The 24,063-nt window shown below is 39.3% G+C and overlaps 1 protein-coding gene across 6 annotated transcripts in view; it reads left to right on the top strand.

Annotated features, from left to right (window-relative positions):
- The first annotated feature begins 5,129 nt into the window (after positions 1-5,129).
- The window catches only part of SOCS6 (suppressor of cytokine signaling 6), a 31,722-nt gene continuing 12,788 nt past the window's right edge, over positions 5,130-24,063 (top strand). For 2 of the 6 annotated variants that reach the window (XM_027746021.2, XM_027746025.2), the window contains exon 1: positions 22,007-22,188. The gene's annotated coding sequence lies outside the window, so the exon portion shown is untranslated. Of the gene's footprint in view, positions 5,594-5,660; positions 5,716-5,961; positions 6,591-17,052; positions 17,123-22,006; positions 22,189-24,063 lie in introns of those variants that run through there. The other 4 variants (XM_027746027.2, XM_027746024.2, XM_027746029.2 and 1 more) reach the window with 4 other exon arrangements.

Below are 24,063 nucleotides of genomic sequence, written 5' to 3'. Positions count from 1 at the left end.
ATAAAAATTCTTACTGGATGTATACTTTACATTTTAACAGAAAAAAACTTGACAAGTTGAAGAAGGAAGTCTCTGTGAAGTTTCTGCTCTTCTGTTTTAAGAAAAAAACATGACCATAGCCTTCTATATATATTATTTTGATGAACTAGTATGGGGAAACAGATGAAATAAGCCTGTATGTACACTGGTGCATTGGCTTTGAGAGTACTGACTGAGTACTTGTCTTTGTTAGCTATGTCCTGCTTCAGGTCAAAGTCCTCTGTGCCAAGAAATTCAGACTGGTTCTGTCAACAGTGATTATACAGATGAGACCTGAGCTGGGACAAGTTCTCCACTTTGTCTATCTTTCTGCAACTCCAGATGTACATGACTCAATGCAGACATGAAATAAGTTACAAGTGAGTGCACAGGCAATATGGGCAATCAATGAGTAAGATGCCTCGGCTGAGCGAACTGTACAGAGCTGCTTGCAGCTAACTATAGTCGTGATTTATTGTGCATCTTCGTCAACAAGAAAAGTGGTATTTTATTTCCCTGACTTTAACAGAAATCAATTTGTGAGGCCCAATTTACTCTGACTTTATTCAGCTTTTGGTCCATAAACAATTGACTCCTCCCTTTCTCCATTACTCAGCAGATTAGAAGTTAGTCCTCTTGTGCTGTTATTAGATATGTCATTTTGCTATTCTCTGTTGTCTGTGATAATATAATGTTAGAAAACTTTGATCTAAGTAAATACTGAGCTGTGCTCTTGCTAGAAAAATGAACAACCTGTATAATCAACTGAAAATTTTGTAATGAATTTAATTTCAGAAGTGTTCATCCATAATTTTAAAATATATTTCCTCTTGAAATGAAATAAAATTTAAAAAGCGAGAGTGACACTCAAAATATGTGTATTTTAGAAAAAAATCCCCAAGTACATAAGCACTGTTTTTTCAGGCATGAGCATAACAGATATAGTATATCACAACATAACCACAGTATGAAGTAGAAGCAATAGCAGTATTCTGATTAAAATGTAGCACATTAGTTATATATATCTTTCATGTATGGTTTTTTAGTAGCTATAATGAGGTTTTAATGCCATCTATACCTTAAACGGATTTCAGTTGTGCCAGTAAACCATGCCAATTTAACTTCAATCTGAGATAGAGAGTTTATGTGTGTGAAAGAACTTCTTGCACACTTCAGCTCATTTTGGTGGCTTTTTTTTGCTACTATTAAACTGGAGGGACAAGTCCCTTGAAAAAAAAGGGAAAAAAAAAAAGAACTTTGAAAATATTTGCATAAATTAACTTCTATAATGGAAATGGAATTTGCCAACAGAAAATGTGCAAGAATCTATGAGAAAACAAAGTGGAACTACAGTATCAAAAAACTATATGTGACCATTTGATAATAAAGATTTCTAATACATATTATAACAGAGGAATATAAATATACAATATTATCTAAAATACAAATAAAGGAATATATAAAATCCACATAATAAAAAAAGACTACAGGAATTAAAAAATCAGAAAATTAAGCCATAGTTACAAAAAATTATCAGCAATCTAGAGTGATTTTGTATAAATTGCTTTCCTTGAAAGTATATGTTGTCCCAAGGCCATTTGAACATTTGCCATCTAAAAGATCAAGTTCCTGTAAAGCATTACAATAATTTGAAAATTTTAATAAAATTATGAGAAATGCCCTTTCTGAAATATACTTAACAAAACTGGAAAAGAAGGTATTTGCAATGCAATTAAAATGCAATCACATACACTTACCTGCAAAGAGCAATAAGAAGACAAAGGCATTAACTTCCTGCTGCAATTCAAGCCCAAGAGCCAAGGCCAGAGTAGTTGTTACAAGATGATGGTAACCTATGCCAGGCAAGTAGGTAGCAATAAGATAAAAATAGATATGATAAACACAACATTGGCTTTGTTGTCTATGAACACGCATACTTTAGGTTTCTGACATATCCCTCTGAACTACAGATTTGTATAAACACATTTTGGTCTTAAAAGTTGTGAAATTATTTGTAATCATGCTTCTGAGTACAACAAATGAGCAAAAAAAGACGTAAGCATATAAAAATAGAGAACTCATCAACATGTAGACCTCAAAGTAATTAGAACTGGGTGTGGAGCTCCTGATTTTAGAAGCTCCCACATATAAGGACATCAGATATGAAAGATTTAAATTTTTTTATTACTAAAACCAAATTTATAGTTCTCATCATTTTAAACAAAAGCTAGCAACTGTAAGGCAAGTCTGATAGGTGATACATACAGAGAGCATTAAAACAAGATGTCCGAATGTATGAACAGCCCAATTTAGTTCAATGTGTTTTTAAGTCAAGCACAAATTGATCTGAGTGATCCTGCTTCATCTGCCATTCTCTTCATCTGCCATCCAAGATGCAACACCAGTAGCACACTTCTGTGAGTTCAGACTTGGTGATAAATTGTTGGTCTTACTGGGGTATGGGGGTATGGCTGTTTGCTGCCACATTTCAGTGGGGAAAAGTCTATCCCAAACATAAAGCTATATGCTAAGACTGAGACAAGCAAACAGCACACTGGTAACCTCAACTGGTTGCACACTGCAACCCTCAATCCTCCTCCCATTTCCTCTAATACTACTCCAAATACACAAACTACCTCTTTTATTTGTGTAGGCTGCGATACTCACCTCATAACAGGTTGAACTACATCGGTTACTTATCCAGCTGGAAAGTACTGTTTGGTTTTGTTTATTCAGTTTGCATATCTGCCTTGAAAGATCCTGGTTTCTCATAAACTGCTTAAAACTATCTGAAAATGCGGTTCTTGTGAACTCTTACAGCAAGAGATGACACTTTCTAAATGAAAGGAGTGAGAAATAAGGCATCTATTCTACTTTATGTCATGATTTATTGTTAGGTAAATGAACCTCAAGAGATTTTGCTACCTGAACTACCTTTTGCTATCTAGAGGACTCCAATGAGGACTGGAGCCACTATGAAAAAAATGAAAGGTGTGTATGGACAGGAAGAGGGAAGGAGATGGAGAGAAAATGAGCAAGGTCACTACTCGGAGTAGCGATGCTAATTTAAGCCATATTTAACATTATCCCTCGTGAGAAAGTTAAGATATGGAAGACAAACTGGGGGAAAAAGCTACCAAGTGTTTTGCATTACTTTCCTTCAGCCTTCCTGTAAGGTTGTCTGTCAGCCCCATTTCTGCAAAAAGCTAAGTTGTTTGGTTGATAAGACTGACAAGGGGCAGTTTCAGACACATGGAAACCTTTGGTCAACATATGGGCTGGAAAATCTCATTTCTTTTAACAGTGTAGGAGGTTGTAGAATAAGATTTCTAAGACCGTTTTGAAAATTTGTCTCATATGCAATATAGACTACTGCAGAAGTTGTCTATGGTAAAAGCTAGCTGAGGGTGGAAAAACATTTTTAGCCCAGATGGCTTTTTCACATACTGCTATTGTCCTGCAACTGCTGCTGAAAACACTGCTGAAATTACTACTACATATACGTGTCAAGCAAGAGTACTGGCTGGATCCTGAGAATAATTACTTGTTCAAATGCATGTATCAAAAGGAAAAGGAGGCCTGAGAAGAAGGTAAGAACATACACATAAAGAAAAGCTCTTTGTTTGAGGAAATGACTGAACTGCTGAAAAATTAAACCAAAACTTTCCCAGTCACGGCCATTTTTGCTTACTTGGCTCTCTCCTATTCCTCTTTTTGACAAGGTTGCTAAACTTACAACAGTTCATCTAGGAAAGAAGGAACCAACTGCGTTGATAAAAAAAAAACGCAAGCTAGTCTTTTGTTATTTATTTAATTTTGTTCCTTTCTTTGAACACCGCTGCCAACCTACAAAGTCACTGGTATTTTTCATACCAACAGTATTGACTTAACAAACAAAAATTAAAATCCATAAGGTTTCCAAAATGATCCACTTGAAGATATTCTTAGCTTTGTTTGTTATACACCACTGATAACATGTAATCATAATTGTAAAACAGTTTTAATAAAAAACACTTAAGAAAAACATAAATCATTCTACACATAAATGAAAAAGCCAAACTTTACATTTGAAAAAAATAATTTCTTTTTGCAACTCTGATTAGAGTTATCATCTCCTGAAATAGTCCTGGACTGTCAGAAACTGAGGTTGATCAGATGAAGAATACAAGCCTTGGCTGAGACTCAAGAAAACCCTTTAAGTCTTGATAAATGCCTGAGATACAAAAATGTAAATGAAATCAGGACACATTCTGACCTCAAATAACCTTGGTAATTAAACAATTCACTGACCTCAACGTACAAATACCTTTGATCTCAGCAGAAGAATTCAAGCAGAAGTTGTATGAATATTCTCATAATCTTGAGTTTCAACAGATTGTTTTTAACCTTGAAATCAGTAGTTTCATAACGAGTCATACAAATAATCTCACTGACTCTCATGTGACTACATAGGTAAGCAAATTATGCATATCTTTGCAACTCAGATACGGGGTTTGCATGAGTTATATACCACAAGAAGGAAAGAAAGGTAGTATTTTACTATCTCCATATCAGCAAATACAACTTGTGACAACTTTTAAGAGCCATACTGTCCACGGGTTTTAATTCTTCACCCTCTGCTAGTCACTTCCGTCAGTCTCACACATCCTAAACTAAGAATTGTTTTGTTGCTCTCGACTTAGCACTTTATTTTTAAAAAACAGAGAATAAGCAAGCGAGGCAGCCTGCTTGGCTGAAGTTGCTGCTGCACAGCTGATGTGCCTGAAGTTTAGTGTCACTTTTCTCGTGGAGATATCTGTGAAGCAAAGTTAAGCACAAAAATAATATGCCTGTTCTGGCGCGTCGGTTCCACGCCAAGGGAGGTGTAAGGGAAGGTGAAACGGAGGAGAGCGGAGGGGGAGACAACCTCCCCCCTTCCCTCCCTGCCCAGCGCAGCCTCCAGGGCGGGGGGCGGCGGAGGGGACCCCTCCGGCCGAGCGCTACCACCGAGGGGCTGCCCCTCGCCAGAACGAAAAGGGGCGGCAGGTCCCTATGAATTTTATTGATGAGCTTCTGTCGCCCAGGGCGCAGCGGTCACACACTAGAGCGGGTGGGGGAGGGAGGAAAGGGCCGTGGCTAACAAAGCCCGACCACCTTCCTCCCTCGCTCCCAGCGCGGCTCCCGGCCGCCCCCCGCGGGTCTCCCGCGGCCGCCGAGCGGGAACGAGCTCGGGGCGAGGCGCCCAGGGCCGGCGAAAGGAAGGGGCCCGGGCGGTGGAGGGCCGGTGGTGTCCGGCGGGAGGCGGGGGCGGCCCGGGGGACAGAGCGGGGATGCTCCCGGCCCTGCTGCCCCCGCCGGGCCGTGCGCGGGCGCCGCAGCCGTAGCCGAGCCTGCAGCAGGCGACGGCCATCGCGGGCTCGCCGCCCCCCTGCGCCCCTCCGAGGACGGAGGGGTGGGGGCAGAGGAGGCGGAGGAAGCGGCGGCGGCGCCAGGAACAGGGAGGCGGCGGCACGGCGAGGGAGGGAGCCAGAGCCGAAGCCGGGCCGGGCCCCGCGAAAGCAACAGCAGAGCCAGCTCCTCCTTCTCCTCCTCCTCGGTGAGTACCGCTCCGCCGCCCCCGGAGGCTGCTCGCCGCCGAGCCCGGGTGCCGGCGCAGGCCGGGCCGAGGTGCCCGAGGAGAGGTCCGCGCCGGGAGCGGGACAGCGCGGCCTCCGCTGGGTGAGCGTCCCCGGGGCAACGGGCCCCGCTCCCCCGCCCGGCCCCGGCGGCCGCGGGGGGCTGGTGCGGCGCACGGGGAGCCGGAGGAAGGGGCTGGCGCGGTTCGCGGCTTGCCCGCCGCCCTCCTCCCGAGCCGCGGCCCCGGCCTCCTCTCCCTTTGTTTGCTCGGCTCCCCGAGCCCGCCGCGGTGCCAGGCCCCAAGGAGGCACCGGGGCCGCGGCGCGGCCTGCAGGGCGGGCGGGAAGCGGCTCTGGGCCCGGGCCGGCGAGGAGCTGCCCGGCTCCCACCGGGACAGGACGGGACCCGGCCTGGTTCTCACCGCACCAGTCCCGGCGAGGCCCGCCGGGCTCCCCCACGCCTCCCCTGGGCCGCTGCCCGAACGCACCCCGCGCCTGCCGGTGCCATTATCGAGGGCGGCGGAATTGGGCTGTTTTCCCCTTAGCCCGCCTTGGGACCCGCCTTCCGTCTGCGGCTTTGGGGGGGTCCCTGTCTCCGGCGGGGCGGGTGTGCGGAGGTGTCGATTTGTGCTGCCGGTGCTGGGGCTGGTGCGGCGGCGGAGCAGCGCCGGGTGTAGGGTTGTTGCGAGGTGAGGGTGCGCCAAGGGCTCCCGGAGGGGCGAGCGAGAGAAAGGCGCCTTTCTGTGACAGGCACCACTTAAAAACTTGGCTTAAACAAAAAGCAGCACCAAATCCCAAAACTTTACTCGCTTTCGTTGTTCTTCAAGCTGCTTCTTACACTCTTTTTCCCTGATGATGCTCCTTCTCTCAGTAAACAACTGGTCCTGGCCCGTGCCAACCCGATTGCTTAAGAAAAAAGCCTTTACAAAACAACGATGTTTTTGAGAGGTGCAGAGGATGATGCTTCTGTGATGTGAGGTATTTTGGCTGTCCTGTTTTCTTTTTTCTTTTATTTTCCTATGTTTTCAAAATCATCTTAGTTTGGAGCATGATTTTTTTGTGGAGTAGCTTACTGAGTTAAAGAAGTTGGTTACAGGATATACTTCAGTCAGGGAAAGTTTCTCTTCCACTTAATAAATTCTTGTGCCCTTTTACCGTTAGGTCCCAGCCCCTCTTTTCTACCTGCCAGGAACGTTTACACCATGTCCAGCCTCTTAATACACCTGTGGTTAAAAGATGTGTGCTGCAGGCCTCCTGTCTTAGAGAGCTGATGTCTGCACAAGCACTTGAGGAATAAGGCATTTCTGCTCTGGGTGAAAAAATAGCACTAGTTTTGTTTTATGCTAACAACCACATCTTTGGATTGTAGAAAATATGGAAGCTTTGGTGTAGTTATGAAATAAATTACTTAATGTCACTTAGCTTGGCTGGAAGACTTTAAACCACTGGAGAATGTGTAGGTATTTTCGGAGTTTTCTGCAGTAAGGCAGTAGTCATAACTCACAGTTTTATATGTAACTTATGAAAGACAAATTTCAGCTTTTTCAAAATGCTTGATTTTATGAAATGTTAAACAGTACTTGAATGGAGTCTTCACTTCCGATTTGATATTGCTTGGATTTGTGGTATTGCACTGTGTTTGGAACTGAGCTTTTACTTAAAACAGATTCATCTGTTGTATGCTATATCAGGCATGTATCCCCTATATCCTGAGTTTTGAGATGTAATTAGATTTTTTTTTAAATTAAAATTTAATGAAATTAAGCCCTAATATTTAAAAGTATGAATAATAACAGTATAGTGTTATATGGAGATACCTGCATTTGCTAAGCTAGAGGGCTATGGAGTAGAAAGGGAGAAGCACTGTGTTGTTTCCAGAGGTTTTGTGAGCATCACTTCATGGCATTGTGTGTATGCAGCATCAAAGTGTTTGCATGGATTCAGGAGACGTGATGGGTAATTCTAAACTTTGTGAGAACTTGACATACCGATATCTATAAAATATGTGTATTAACTTCTTTGATCCTAGCTTGTGCAGTTGGTTGGTAACCTTCAGTTAGTCTTGGAGAGGGATGGTTCGAAGAAATGGTAACTAGTCTGCATTGTTCTGCAAGTAGATAACAAGTCATAACTCTCCTTGGTACAGTGAAGTGGTGGAGTGAGACAGTGAACTCTTAACTAAAAGTTTTTCTTATGAAGCAAGTTAATTATTTCTTCTCTTTCTTATGAAATTTTCTATAGTCATAGAGAAATTTGAACATAAATGTTTGAAAGGCTTCGTTTGGTAGCCTTGCCCTGAGTTCACTACATATTTGCTCTGCTATTGTTGGCAAAACTGAGGCCGCAGTCCAGGGTAATCCCTTGCTCAAGTGCCTTATTTGCTGTCACTTTACTACCCTCCTGGGACTACAGAGCACTATTTTGGTAGTGTTTGGGTAGCAGAATGTGATAACATAAAGTAGATAGAAAGGAGACTGTTCTCTGCTGGTGTGTCTCTCAGTGTTTTGTTGACAGGGCTTTAATGTGTGTTAGCAATAATTTAGGGGGGATAGCTTGAGCAGTCGTGATGCTCCAAGGAGAAAAATAAGATACAAGTAGTATAAAAGTGAATTTAATCTAATTTAGGAATGCAAATGCTAAAATATATTGAGTATAAGTTGGACAGAATTTGGAATGGAAAACAGAATGGAAGTTTGTTATGCGACTTAACTGTGTGTTTTGTACTGTCAAGTAGTAAACTGAAAAGAAATATGAAACTTAGAGTTTCCTCTTTTTTATGTTTTTTATTCTGAAATAATTATATCTGTAATGTTCCTTATCCTTATGTTTATTCCAAAATCTGATTTCATTCTATTTTAGCGTACACTTAATTTTCTGGAAATAAATACCAATCTTCAGAAGACAATAGTTATACTTGATGCAAAGGCCCCAGGTTTTCACAGCCTTGGTCCTGGTGCCTCCCAATCAATTTGTAGTAGCAGACAAGGAAGTATTCTTGTAAGAAAATAATTCTTGAAATTTTTTGTTGACCATTTCAGATGACAAGTTACATACAGCAGTATGTTTTTTTAGAAAAGAAGAAGATTGTGCTTGTAATGGGATATTTATTGTCCAGGTTTAAAAAGCAGCTTCATACCACTCAAATATGTTTTTGATACAGCAGTATATAAACAGTCATGATACACCATAGGTTCCTTCTTTTATTATTATTTTTGCTTTTTCCTCTGGAAATAATTGATTTCTGAATTAAAACACTGTACTGTGCAAGTTGAATAAATTTCTGTGTTAAAAATAGTTACATTACTTTTGAAATAAACATTTAAAAACTCACAGCTTTGGGGTTTTTGTTGCAGTAGGTTCTTCCCCCACAGTAGCTGAATGATCTTAAGCTATTGACACAAAAACCTGACACCTAATTCAGCCTCTCCTGGTGATTAAAACCAAAACCAAAACAAGCTGGCCTTGAATTATTGCCCTGGATGAAAATGGAAACCTGACTGTATGTAAAGTGCTGACTGATATGTCAAATATATGAAGAAGGGCACACAAACTTTGCTAGAGTCTCCACAGATTGAATTGAAAAAGGCCACATGGAGCAGATTCGGGCTTAGTCTACTTTTTGTGAGAATTAAAACTTTCAGATCAAAGCATTAGAAATTTAGTTCTCTGCTTCCTTAAGCTCGCTAAAATAAAAGTTGCTCCTACTATTTTCTTTTGCCAGTTTTCATGGTCTTCTGACTCCTGCTTTTGTCATGTACAGGCATGCAAACAAGAAGCATCTGCAACTCCAGACAATTTCAGAAAGCTTTGAGGTATATGGCTTTGCAAATCTGACTGCTATTCATTAGTCTGTAATGTGGATTTAAGAACCTATCTTTACATATTTTTATTTTTTAAAAGATTAATAAACTGTTATCTCTCATGAAATTTTCTTCTGGAAAATATTAAGATAAAATACTTCAGAAATTATTGGTCCTTTTCTGTGTCCTTAACTGTTCACATAACACTTTGGGCTCTGAGGAACTCAGTTGGCTTCATTTATGACAAGGATGTAAGCCACATGTTACCTAAAAAATTCTTCCTTGCTTGCTACATCACCAAAAAAGCTGTGCAAGTTAAATGTAAGTCTTTATTTGTTTAGCATGGATGTGGGGACATTGGCTGACTTGTTCTACCTCTGACTTTATACGCTATTGAAGGAATTTGAAAAAAAAGTCTTCTTGCTTGTAGGATGCTGTATATTGGTATCTTGCTAAGAATGCTGTATATTGGCATTTCTGTCCAGGTGCTGCTCCCCTAACATTGCTTCTTTTTGCATATATATAGGGCACATAGAAAGCCTCTCATGCTCTGTCTTCTGTGAAGCATTCTTTTTGTAATCTGCCAAGTGCAATAGGTTGGCAGTTAAAAAAATTCTCAGGTTTGTAAAGTGTGTGAGTTTTTGTTATCAACACTAAATAATCATACTGTAAACTGCTGTAAAATAGTTTTGCATGAGAACCATTTTCTCTGGCGGTGAAGATGTAAATAATGGATGTTAGTGATTTTTTTCAGAGTTCATTAAGTGTTTGGTAGTTAAAAATTTAAACAATAAAAATGAACCTGTGCGTATTGTTAAGTAAATCATACAGATATGTGGTATTTTATTTTGTTTCTCAGTGCAGTGTATAATCAGAAACTGTCTTTGTATCATATATATGATACTGAACTGTAAGTGGAGTTGTATAAGGTTTTCATGGTCTTGAGTTAATGTGGTGAATGCATCTGGCAGATAAATTGATTGATTAATTTTAGCATTTGAGATTGCAGACTTAATAACTTTGGTATTTTTCCTCAAGGATATTTTGTATTGCTTAAAACAGTACATTGAGTTCTACTCTGGATGACAAAATTGTTGGAAATGAGGTTCCAGTCAGGCTTAGTTTTACAGTGTGTGATCTCTTGTTTTTCTTCAGTAGTTTTATTCTTAATTAGTCTTGACGTTTTCTGGTAAATGTGCTAAAACAGTAGTTTTGTAGGAGTCTTGAGTAGGTGATTGTTTTTCCTTTTCCAAAGCAGTCTGCATTCCTCAAATATGTTGAGAACATAATAGTAGGCTATTCCAAATGTTTCTGAAGCATATTTGGTCCCAAGATGTCTCCAATACAGTGGTCAAGCTTGCTTTCTCTCTTTGTTTCTTCTGATTTAGGGAGTCCTGTCTCCCCTGGCTTTGCCTCAGTAAGTGCTACAGAACTGGGCAATTACAAACTGTAATGTCGACTATGTTTTTGGCATCAGTAATGGGTTTTAATACCCTTGGAATCCCTTTGGGTTGGTAATCAGGTATCAGATTAAGAGTTTTGATAAAATAGAGAAACAGAAATGAATGGCATGAGGGTAAAGGTTTTTGATTACAGAAGATGTGCCTTCGAGGATGAGATATATGGAAGCTGTACTCCAAAAACAGGGTAGGCAGCTTTTCAGATTGATGTTCTTTCAGGAGCCGGTGGGAACTGAGCGAGTGAGGAGTTCTCTCTGTATTCAATGAACAGAAGCTGTTTGTGCAGGAATACCGGTTTGGGTGAAACCTGTGCTGGGGAAGATTTCCAACCTGGAATTTTGGTCAGCCCGAGGAGACTGACTCCAGAATAGTCGGTTTGTGTATTCAGAGGTAGGAGTCACTAGTTATGTGTGAGAGCTTAAATCTGGGTCTGTGCAGGGTAAGTGCCTGGTGGCTTTTTATGTTCCTTTCCCTCCCTGTTTCTCTTCAGTGGAAAGTTAGAGGCAAAACCAGTTCTGATCCAGTGCACTCTGAAACACTGACTTTTCTCCTCTTTTTGGCTTTTGAAAGGAAGAGAGCTGCTGGTTAGTAGTAAGTAATGCTGGGAAGTAATAAAGTATTAGCCATAGACCTTTGGCATGATTTTGTGCAAAAAATATAGTTACTTGGGAAAATAGTTACATATAAGTGTAAATACTCTGCAGTCCCTTACTGCAGGGATCAAAGAGAATCTATACTGACCAATGGCACCAGTCTTAATTGCAGTCTAATCCAGCGGTGATCAGAAGACAGTGAAGGGAAGTTGTTACATCAGTACTGACTCAGATGTCCCGTGTATTACAAAAATTGGTGCTTTTGGAATCTGCAGCGTTTTAAATGTTGTTTGACAGAGAAAAAAGGAACAGAATTCAATGTATCAGCATTGAAAAGTACGCATCTATTCTCTCTATTCCCTTTTTTTTGAATTGAGCTAATACTTTTTTTTTCATTTTATTTATAGTTTGTGTTTAAATTTATGTCAGAGCGAACAGGAGAAAAAAAAAGTCGGTGTGCTTGTACATGGCTCTTTTTTTCGTGCTTGAACTTTGAAGCTAGCTAGCTTTTGCAGCCGGGCTTCTATACTCCTGGCTCTGCAGAAATCTGACCTTGCTCTGGAGATAGCTATCTTAAGGGGTCTGAGTTTGTGTAAATTTCATAGAGCACATTACTTCATAGAGACAGCGAAAATTTTATCTTTGATCCTGCATATGAGAATTTATACACCAATGTGAAGTTGCTCAGTGTTAGGCCCAATTTTTTTATGTACAAGCTGAACATAACCTACAATGCACAGTCCCATTGAGTTAAATGTCTGCTTACAATTAATTAATTAATCTGTGTTGGGTTAGGACTGAATATTAGCAAAATCAGATTTTTTAGGGCTAAGTCGAAAATGATTTTCTACTTCTGTGGAACATTATTTTAAAAAACCGACCACCACAAAAGAACCTTGGACCCAAACATCTTCCCGTGTGCATCAGGATAAAACAGTGTCTGTCTAAAAACTTTAATTAAAATATTCTCCATCAGATTTGCTAGTTGGGGTAGTGAGCCGTTTCTGTCTGCAGGTGATCAGAGCGTAGGTGTAGGAGTTAAAAAAGAACTTCCCGATCTTAATCATGAATAATTAAGTGTCTCTCTCATTTTGACCCAAAATGAGAAAATTTGCATGTAGAGTTAGCTTTGTCAGAACTGGTATAGTCCTGTAAAAAGGTTTTATTCTGACAAGTCAGGACTTCAGGAAAAAGATGGCTAAGCAGCTTTGCCTATGCAGTCAAAATTCTGTTCCCACTCTGGTCAGTGTCCGAGTTGTGCAGAGTTATTGTATGTGCCTTCTTAAAAGCACTCCTTGGACTTAAAAGAACTGTGAATTTAGAAATCTATTTAATATTTCACTGTATGTTTTAGGGGAAACAAAATGTTAAGGTAATTTTGTGAGATTAGGAGATAATATTCTCTCTATAGGTGTGTTTACCCTGTGTATTTGACAGTACTTTTTGCACAGCCGTCTCCTCTTTCCCATATATGGATAGACTCTAAACCATAAAGAAGCTAATTAATTTACTCTGTTCTTATTAGGCCTCCTACCAGTGAAAATGGGAAGGGAAATATTTTAAATAAGATGTATTTTACATTCTCACTTTCCAAAACGCAGAACTTGAATTACTCTTTGCAGTGGGTCCTAAGACCTTGGAGGGGCAGCCAGGCTGAACATGTGAGGGTCAATGGACACACACGAGGTGGGACTTATGCTTGATCTAGGTTCTGCTGCTGGAGCATGTTCCAGGGGAGACTGCTTAATTACAGAGGTACTCAATGAGGAAGAAGATTTCCCCTTGGCCACCTACCTGACTTAAGATCACCCAATCTTTGAACAAGGAGAAGGAAGTTCATTTCCCATCTCTCCACCTCCTGCCTTCTGGTTTGTTGTGTTGTACTGGCACGTCTGCAAAATAAACCTTACTTTCTGTTTCACTGACTGGATTTCTTTTCCTGATCCTGAAAGACTGATCTTCTGTAGCTGATACTGTTTGACAATCTCAGTTGAATTGTATCTTGTTAAATAGCATAGATGTTCCAGAATAGAAATGAGATACAACTATGTAAGGGTAGGTTCCTTACACTTGTTGTATTAAATGCTCTTTTGCCTTTAAAATGGATTCCCAAGTGTGCAAGAGTGAAATAATGGTTGTCACTGTTATTTATTTGGAAACATCTAATAGGTGGACATTGGGCCTATCGATGTGATGGACAAAATGTATGTGCAATGAAATACAAAATTAAATGTAAAAGTATGTAGCTAAAAATTCCCTTGTCATTTGCATGTAACAGGTTTCACAAACTGCAAGCAGTACAGGCTGCATTTCCCAGTGATGTAAAATATAGGATGTAACAGCTTGTTAGGTAGAGCCCTCATTCAGAATGTGAGATAGCCAAGGTAATTTTCCACTTCTATCCTTTCTGTATGAGGACTACCTTGAACAGCAGCCTTTTGGCTGCTCTGTAGTGTGAAAAGTTTTCTAGTCCTTCTTTTAAAGCCGTTCAATAGAAGATAAACAGAGCTGAAAAAGGATGGGCTAGGTAGAGATGGTATGTTTTTCTCATCTCAGTGGAGGAAGCAACTGCCTTGTCAAGGGAAAACCTGAGACTGACTTTCTCGTGCAATTCATCCTGCATCTGAAACTGTTGCTGCACAGTAGTGTATCTTAAGAATAAGTGAGAATCTCCCTTTCACAGTGTCTAGGACCACTGTCCAAATAATTTGTAACTTGATTTCCATTGGTGCAAGCTCCTTATATCTGGAGGGATGCTATGATCATTCTTCCACTTCTCATGATGTCCATAAAAAGAAGCGATTGCCACTGAATTTTGTGCAGCATCACTCTGTGATGATGGACAGTTTTAGAACATGCCTGAGGAGGCAGGTGAAGGTGTTAACCACGAGGTAGCCACTGATACTGTTCTTTTAACACTAAGTACTTCTCATTTTATATGCAAAAAATAAGGCTAAGGGCTACTGAGAAGCTCTTAATTAAAAAAAAAAAAGTCCCTCTGAAATTCTGGTACTTCCTGGATTAAGCTGCTCCTGGTATGTGAAAGCAGAAGGCTTTTGATGGAAAAGAGTTTAAGGTCCTCATGTCTGTGAGTTTTAAGGAACCTGACTGTTCTAGTATACCCAAAGTACTTGCAGCTCCTGTTGATTTTTAGAGGGATTGCTTATGCTTAGGTACTAAAAAATAATCTTAACTTGGACAAAAGTTAGATCTTTTATGTCTGTTGTAGGTAAGATAGTTTTAATTCTGACCTTTGCAGTTTGTCAGAATGTACTTTGCTTTCAACTGTATTTTTGGAAAGCAGGCCATCAACCTCAGATCTGTTCTGTTGCAAGCAAAATGTGATAGGGGTTGTGAGAATGCTTTGTGCCTTTCTAGAGACACCAGTTTAGCCAACTCAGAGTTTGTGTCATACAGAGCTTAAAGTCTGGGCCTTGGCCTATTTGTTAGTCTGAATTTACTTTCTTTGCAGGTCAAACTTTAATTATTAGTTTAGAACTAACCGTGAAGGGTGTGTGTCGATGTGTTTTTTGTTTGTTTTGGGGGGTTTCTTTAGGTGGGGAGGAAGGGATTAGTTTTTTTGCCTTCCTCCATAACTTTGGTGTTTTGCTTTTATTTTTTTCTGCATATTTTTTACTTCTTTAGATATATACCACTGTCAGTCTTCTGCTCCTCATCCTCCTACCTGATACGTCTTTGTACTGTAACATGGATTATTCATTCACTTATTGCTTTGATAAACAAAACACTTGGGCTGAAAGGACTTTGTAAAATATCTGCTGAATTGTGAAGTTTTAAAGAAATTCAGGAAGCTGAATCATGACTAAATAGAGGACAGTGATAAGAAGGTAAACTGAAAGGTTGGGTATGTCTCAACAGAATGATGAAACCCGAGGTCTTGTGTTTGACTTCTCCATTGTCAGCAAACCCCTGAAAGGGACCTCAAGCTTTAACTCTCGCAGCATGTGACAGTTTGCTGCTGCAGTCAGCTACTGGAGTTGTGCTTGTTCTGTTGCCATCGTAGAGACATGGAGGAGATTTCAGATTTAAGTCGGTAGGTATTTACCCCAAACCCCAACAGGTCACCCCCCTGTACCCATCATTCCACTTTATGAAAATTCAGAATTTAGGTTTCAGAATTAAATGACCTTAATTTCATCTTATGGTGCATATTATTCAGCTTATTAATGCACCTAAAAAAATGGAAATTAAGCTCTCTATGTTCTGACTCATGGAGTGTTGAATAGAGCATCGAATACCTGTGCACTAACATTTAAGTGTCGAACATAGAGACAGCAAAAATTTCCTTAATTAAGCCAATAATTCTGTCTGTAATTTTGAGTTTGATTGGTATACTGTAAGTAAGTGGTAGGAGCATACATTTTAAAGGATGTTGGAGAGTAGAATTAATGTAAACATTTTTGTTCCATATGTGAGACAAGAAAGAGAATTGGTCAGGCAACTCTTCTGGCTTTTCTCAACTTCTGTGTTCTTAGGCTTTGAACCTTAATGAAATCATCTACTATGTTTCCTATATAAATGGTTCAGATAAAGGTTATAAAATTATTTTTCTCAGTATGTTCAAGAAGGGAAACACAAGAGACTTTACTTACTGAGAGAAGTTGTCTGATTATTTTAGTGATAATGTTTTAAATTTTCCAGGAAGTAAAATTGTCAGTAGAATTTGCTGATCACTTCAGGAATAAAGACTCTCTAATTTTTAATTAACATGATACATAGAAAATTTTTTTAGGTTTTATGTTTTTTGCTAGTGATTTCTTACTGTAGTGATATAAAAAATATCTCGTAAGCCTAAGCAGAAATTAAGAAAAAGTCACAGTGACAAACCACTTTTGCTTCTAATGACGTGTGTGGTATCTTGAAGATTGCAGGTAAACATTTGTATGTTACAATGAAACAGTTTTGTAAAAAGTGTCTCTCTGAGTTGTTTTGTGCCACTTTCTTCCTTTGTTTTCGAAATACTTTTGAGTTCCAGAGAAAACTTTTCCTGAATTTAGAAATGTCCTTGGATTTTTTTTTTATGTATAAGAATATAAGAATTTTTGCCATTTCTGCTCCCTTAGTTGGGACGCTACCTGTCTTCTTATTTGATAAAACGTAAAGAGACTGCAGGGCATACAGACAGAACCTTGCATGGTTGAGCTTTGTTTCTATAGGAAGTAATGCTGACACAAAGAATAGTCTCTGGATGCGAATTTAACTCTGAACTTTTGAGAAGTGACTAGGGAACTTGATTTCTTGACTAGTAGCCTGTACTTTATATGAGACACTATATTACATTATTTTTCCTAGTTGTTGTTATTTCAGGGATTAGAATGACCTTGATTGACTAAATGTAATTATTATTTAAATGTAGCCAATGTCTTTTTATCCCAGAACTTCCATATTTCACTCAATGTCTATTTCTGTGTTCAATGAATTATACAGAATGGATGCATATACTTTCAAATTATATGTATGTTATGTGTGCCACTTTGGAAAAATGTTACTGTCTTTAGTAAAAAAAAAGAATTGAATGAATGAATGAAATCTATGAGAATTTCACAAAGTTACTTTTCTTTTACAGTACCCACCTGAATAATATTGCTTGTTGGTGTTTGTATTCTGTCAGAACTTTCTACTGCTAGAAATTAAAGGTATGAACTGATTTCATGTACACAAAAAAGCAAAGCCATAGAGGTAGAAGTCGGCAGGTTTGAAACATTAAATCTTTCAGTTATATGGCAACCAAAGAGCTTGATACAAGGCAAATATTATGAAGTATTGACATTAAACCTTTTTGTATGGTCTGGAGGAGAATGGAGGGATCTTTGTGGCATCTGTGTAGCAAATACATTGTATTTCTCTTTGATAATTTAGTGAAGAAAGTCCCAGAACAGAGGTCAGTCCCTTCTTCTCTGTGATTCTGAGGATTGCCCTTTATTAGCTGCTTCTTCCTCCTCAGCATGCTTGGAGATTTCTCGCCATGGGTCAACTCTGTACAGATGTAGGAGATAGCTTTCCACTTTTCTTTTACTTTAATCATGACACTGTGCTCTTGACCTTCAGACCATAAATAGGTTCATTTAATCCTTCCATTTGTGTAGAGGGTTAACTGCATTATAAAGGATTGCTGCATCTTAGCTTAAATTAAGAGGATAGAGTGTTATCTTCTAATGAAAGAGAGCTTTTATTCTTATTGAAAATGACATGGTGAAAGTGGTGGGGTGATAGCTGCAAAAACATCAGAGATTCTGTGTGGTCATACAAATTTAAAGGGTCATTCAGCCTCAGTCAGAAACTGTGCCAGAGGAGGCTACTTTGAAGCCACAGGTGCAGCCAGAGTCAGTCTTGAGATCCAAGACAGAATGGTAGGTACAAGGAAGTGTAAGACTGCTATTTGTTCAGGCCTTCTAGGAAAGCTGAAAAATAGGAAAATGCATCTTCCTTCAATCACAGAGTCTCCAGTTGTAGTACATGATTGTACTTGATATAGCAGAAAAATGGAATCCTCTTTTTCTATATAGTGAATTTTCAAGCCAGTCTCTATTTCGAAAACTTGTTTCAGCTGCTTTCATTTCAGCTTGTGTATTTGTTAGACAGATATCTGTCAAATATATTTGTCTTTTAGATTTTAACAATATTTCTTTTGTTTCTAGTAGAATATTTTAGATAACTAAATTTGGATTATCGCTTGAAGAATTTAATTACTAGGTTTTTGGGGTATCTTTACAAGGGTGGGTTTTTTTTTCCTTTTTGGATATTTTGAAAATAATCGTATTACCTTGAGATAATTTGTGCAATTTTTTTTCCTTTGTTTTTTATGTCTTTCATGCCAGGTGGATGTTATGGGAATAAAGGGCAATTACATATGGTTTTGCTCGTCTGTCAGATAAGCATAAATGTAAGTGGGAAGGTGATCAGTTTACCACTTGCTGGCCAAAATACCTGTTTTACAAACACGGGCTATGAAGCCACCTGTTGGCTAGATAGTTGGCTAGTGAGGTGTTTAAAATAAAAGTCAGGTTTTGTTGGTTTTTTTCCCCTGTGAATGTGACTTTATAGCTCTCCCGATACATTGGTTTTTCATTTTTGCTCAAGAAGAGAGTATCCCATGTTACACCTTAAGGAAAACATAAGTATCAGTCATGCTTGCTTGGTGCTATAGTGTGCAAAAGCTACTTCCTCTGTCTTCATTTTCATGTCAGGTAACTGGGACAGGCAGAAGCAAACACGATGACTATAACAAATTAACAACTCGTAATTCAGGGAGACTGGCAGTATTTAAAAATTAGTAGGATAGTGACGTGGTGATGCTGTGTAAAACTATAATTTTCAGCAGAAATATGAATCACAGAATCACAGAATATTCTGATTCGGAAGGGGCCCACAAGGTCATCAAACTCCAAATTCCTGGCCCTGCACAGGACACCCCAAGAATCAGACCATGTGCTTGAGAGAGTTTTCCAAATGCTTCTTGAACTCTGTCAGGCTTGGTGCTGTCACCACTTCTCTGAGGAGCCTGTTCCATTGTCCAACCACCCTCTGGGTGAAGAACTTTTTTCTAATATCCAACCTAGACCTCCTCTTATACAACTTCAAACCAGTCCCTTGAGTCCTTGTCACTGGTCACCACAGAGAAGAGATTGTGCTTACCCCTCCTTTTCCCCCTCACAAGGCAGTTGTAGACTGCAGCGAGGTCTCCCCTGAGTTTCCTCTTCTCCAGGCTGAACAGGCAAAGTGACATCATCTGCTTCTCATATGACTTCCCCTCAAGGCCCTTCACTGTCTTCATAGCCCTCCACTGAATGCTTTCAAATAGCTTTATATCCTTCTTATGTTGAAAGCGCCCAAAACTGCACAATATTCAAGGTGAGGCCCCCCCAGTGCAGAGCTGAGCGGGACAATCCCCTCCCTTGACCAGCTGGCAATGCTTTGCCTGATGCCCCCTAGGACACGGTTGGCCCTCCTGGCTGCCAGGGCACTGCTGACTCATGTTCAACTTGCCATTGACCAGAACTCCCAGGTCCCTTTCTGTGGCACTGCTTTCCAGCATCTTGTTTCCCAGTCTATACATACAACCAGGGTTGCCCCATTCCAGGTGCAGAATCTGGCACTTTCCCCTGTTAACCTTCATAGGGTTGGTGACTGCCCAGTCCTCAGAGTCAACGGCTCTTCCCAGTTTTGTGTCATCTACAAACTTGCTGACTATCCCTTCCAGTCCTGTGTCCAAGTCATTTATGAAGATGTTCAAGAGTACAAGGCCCAGGATGGAGCCCTGTGGAACCCCCCTAGTGACAGGTCACTGATTTGTTGTTACCCCATTCACTCTTGCTTTCTGTGCTCAATCCATGAGCCAATTGCTCACCTACCACATGATGTGTTTATCCAGCTGTGAGCTGGACGTTTTGTCCAGAAGGATACTGTGAGAGACAGTATCAAAAGCTTTGCTGAAATCCAAAAAAAAATACATCAGCTGGCATCCCTTGATCAGCTAGGTGGGTTACCTTGTCATAAATGGAAATCAGGTTATACAAGCAGGACTTTCACCCCATGAAGCTGTGCTTGACTTATGACTGCATCGTCCTTCAGGTGTTTTTCAATACCTCACAGAATAATCATGCCCACAATGGTACCATATGATACAAGGCTTCTCTTTCTGTCACTTTTTCTGTATTTTCCTCTTTCCCTTCACAGTGTCTTTCCTTCTTTTTCTGGCACTTTTTCCCCTGGATGCAGGAAATGAACATATAATGCAACATGTACACGTGTTAACTGAGTGGTGTATTTCTGTACTGCCTGTTTGGTACATACCCTGTGTACTGTGGAGTTGATCAGTGACAGAAGTTTGGCCTGAGACGTCAAATATCTGTTCTGATAGGACTGTAGGAAAGATCATTCATGGTACCTGTTTTATTTTCCCTCATCAAAATATCTCTTGGCAGCAGTCCCTTTTCAGCTGGTTTTTGTTCGTGTTTTGAAATTGCACGCAGTGGACAGTGTTTCTCTGCTTGCTGTAGAAATATTAGCCTGAACTTGGAAAGTGAAACCAAAATCAGTATAAGTCAATGTGAAGAGGTAATATTTAGCTGTTGCATGTCTGCCGAGTGTTTTCTTTCCTTTTTTGGGAAGGACTGGAAAACTCTTTCTCACAGTTATATTAGTTAGTCACTAATATTAAAAATGGTCAGATTATTGCTGACCACAAAAATCACTTTGAGAAAATGGTCTGCTTTGTTATTTCTGTCTTTCTGGTGTATGCTTTGAATGAATGGACAGCATTTTTAAACTTATGCTTTGAATCCATCGGCATTTACAAACAAAACTGCATTCAGAATTGGGTTTTAGTACCTGCATCCATACAATTAAATAGGTTATGTTCTTTTCAACACATGTTCCAGGATTTAGACATTTGTGCATACGTCTTTATAGAAAGAAGCACAGAAGTGCAACTTTTTTTGTTTTTACTGAGTGTCTTTTCCATTCTTTCTTTCATTTTCACTATATTAATTTCAAATGCTTTTCTTGTTCTCAAATACGTAGGCACAGAATCTGTTCCTTGCCGAAGGCAGTTTATTACGGTAAACTGTGTACTGGTTTCTACAAATAGCTTTACACAAATCTTAGAGCAAAACTGTTTTAATTTTTTTTCCTTTTTACAGAATGTGGTGTTGGTCCGTATTGCTAAATGCATGATAGTTTGTAGAGAGAGCATTGTAGTTTTACAACTTTTCAGACTCCTAACATAACTGTGTTATGGTTTAAGAGGATTGCATAAATATCTTGGATAAGCATAAAATCTCCCTGTTATCATGCTGAGGGTACCGCCGTACCTGACAACGGAGGAGAAACATTTTGGTGTGTCCAACTTCCGTCAGGATGGAGGAGGGGGATGGACCCTTACTCAGAATGGAATTCTCATATGCATCACCTCCCAGGAAGTCTAATTTTTGCTTATGGAACTAAATTTTTGCTGATAGACAGCGTACTGCAAGGCTGGCTGCTACAGTCTTGCAAAATAGTAAAAAATGAAAGCAGAGACTGACTGAGCATTATTCTCTTTCTTCGTCTGCTTCTGCGCAACTGTGTGAACACTGTAAGTGAAGGTTTATTTGCACTCAGTGGATGTGATTCCCTGCAATGAAACACATGCACACATCAGGTTTCTTTAGTGACTTCTCTCAGCTGATTCATCAAACATGTTCCACTTTTATCTTTTTCAGTGGCTTGGCATACATCGACCTGCTGGGTTATTTTTGTTTGCTTCTTTGCTCCTCACTGTTAGTTCATCGGGGTCTTAGAGCCAAATTGTGGCTTTCTTTTTCATGGTATTTTTTCAGCATGCTTGAAAAAATTTATTAGTAGTATGTTATCATATGTCTGCTTAAAAGAAAGTGATGAAAAGTGGTACTTGTGCCCATCTTTTAGTAAGTATATTAAAAGTACAATCTACTTGGTTACCTGTTTGGTTGTTGATTCCTAGTTTGTGAGAGATCTAGCAGGAATGGCTGAAGTGCTTGCTGGCTGTCATCCACCCAGCTCCCCTGGAATTTCCCTTCTCCAACAGCATCTCTGGTATTGTGATGCTATATGGATTCTTGAGCCAGTACCAACTGGTGCTGACTTCAGTTTAACACACCCCAGGCTAGGGTGCGATAGCTCGGAAGTAGACATGCATCCCAGTCACTCATCCTTGGATAGGGGAGATGTAACCTTGGCTGAGGTCTGTTACTACTACTAACTGGTTTTAGCTATTGTCATGATGAAATTATTGTAGTTACAAGACTGTATATACACATATGAGCCATAACAGAGATGCCATTTAACACTCTTAGTTACTCCCCAGAGGAAAACTACCAATCAGATAGAATTATTCTGCCCTGCAACCAAATATGGGAAAGAAGAACAGGACTTACTGCAAGCAACCATGGATTAAGTAGTGTTCAAAGAAAAAAAATGAAAAAAATAAAAAAAAAATCAGGGAAATCCAGATGTTAAGGGGCATCCTTTTTCAACAGCAGGCCAGAGACAAGCAGTTAGGGTTACTCTACACTGTGTTAGAACATTAGTACCCATGAACTGTTTTCTTTTTAAGCTTTGTAAAAAGAGGAAAAAAAAAATAGGATAAATTCTATGACTATGTGACATACTGTTGGTTGGTTTGTTTTAAATCGTAATCACTGTAAAACCTGTTAAGTTATATTGGCCTTTAGAGAAGCTGACCATACTTTTCTCAACTGTTCAAATCTTAGATGGTAAAAATTTAAATCTGTGGTGAATAACATCTACTCTGTGTTAAGGTCATTGATTAGTAGCTTAAAAATAGGAGGCTTTAAGTATATAAGTATAATAATGTAAGTATAATGTACTGTCAGATGAGCTTCTCCTCTGTTTTTTCCTTGTTCCAATTTTATGTGAAGGTTTACATCTGAGCTTCTCACTAACTAGAAAAGCAGGTATGCAAGTCAGAAGGGCTTTTATAAAATTTGCAATCATATTAGGACAGTGTTCATCCATTAGTAAGCAAACCACTGCTAAAACAATCTACCTTTTTTTGATTTCAAGGTATACGAGTATGTAATGGAATTTAGATAGCTTCATTTAAAGACTCTTCTTACTAAAAAGCAATACAACGTAGGAGTTTACTTGAAGCTCAGGGAAGGGAAAAACCTCACCATCTTCAGTATGATAAGGGCGTGTATAGTGAAAAAGCCAAAAGCTGCCATGTAGTGTCTATGTTCTATCAGAAACTGATGGTGTTTGAAATAGATATTGAATCTATCTTTACATTATGAGTATTTTATGTGTAGTTTCTGTACTCATATAGACTGAAACTGAAAATACATAGAAGGAAATATCTTGGTTTGGTATTTTCTGTACTGGTTTGAAGACAACTTCTAGTGATACTGACTTCACTATTGAAGTAAATTTGATGGGAACAGGTATGGAGAACAACTTCTTAGTAATTCATATTAATAATTATATGAACTTTGGAGAAAATTTAGACACTTATGAATTTCCAAAGTATATCACTTGAAATCTGTATTACTTAAAATGCTGTTTTTGACATGCTCTTCCAAAGAATGCATGAATATATTTCAGTGGGAATTTGGGGGCAGCAGGAGAATGACACCTCATACTTCTGCAGATAATTAGACTAGGCTTCATTATGTGATTGCAATGAGAACCTGGTGCTTGTCATGCCTGGGAATGCAGAAACCTTTTTACTTTCAAGATATTTTTATTTTTCCTAATAATTATATTAAAATACAGTAAATTGAAGTTATAAATGGTTTTATGATATGGTAAGAATAAAGATTATATATTTCTAAGTGAGAACCAGACTTTTCAGGAATGATGCATCTCTGGATTCAAAAAAATCAAATTCAATGCTCAACTGTTTCACTTTATGGAAATAAGTAAGCAGATTAACATTTATTTTAGGAAAGTTATCTGAAATAGCATTGATTAAAAGTTCCAAGTAATTTTTATGATGGTATTTTTATTAAACATTTTAAGGACAATTTTTTGTTCAGCCATGAGTTGTATTTTGCTGCATGTTTCCAGTACGATGTTTTCTGTCACAACTCTTTAAAGT

Source organism: Pipra filicauda, unplaced genomic scaffold, assembly GCF_003945595.2.
Source record: "Pipra filicauda isolate LSUMZ 115617 unplaced genomic scaffold, ASM394559v2 scaffold61_size3293851_pilon, whole genome shotgun sequence".
In the NCBI taxonomy this organism is placed as follows: domain Eukaryota; kingdom Metazoa; phylum Chordata; class Aves; order Passeriformes; family Pipridae; genus Pipra; species Pipra filicauda.
The sequence above is the reverse complement of the archived record's forward strand: the minus strand, read 5'-3'. Positions and strand labels throughout refer to the sequence as shown.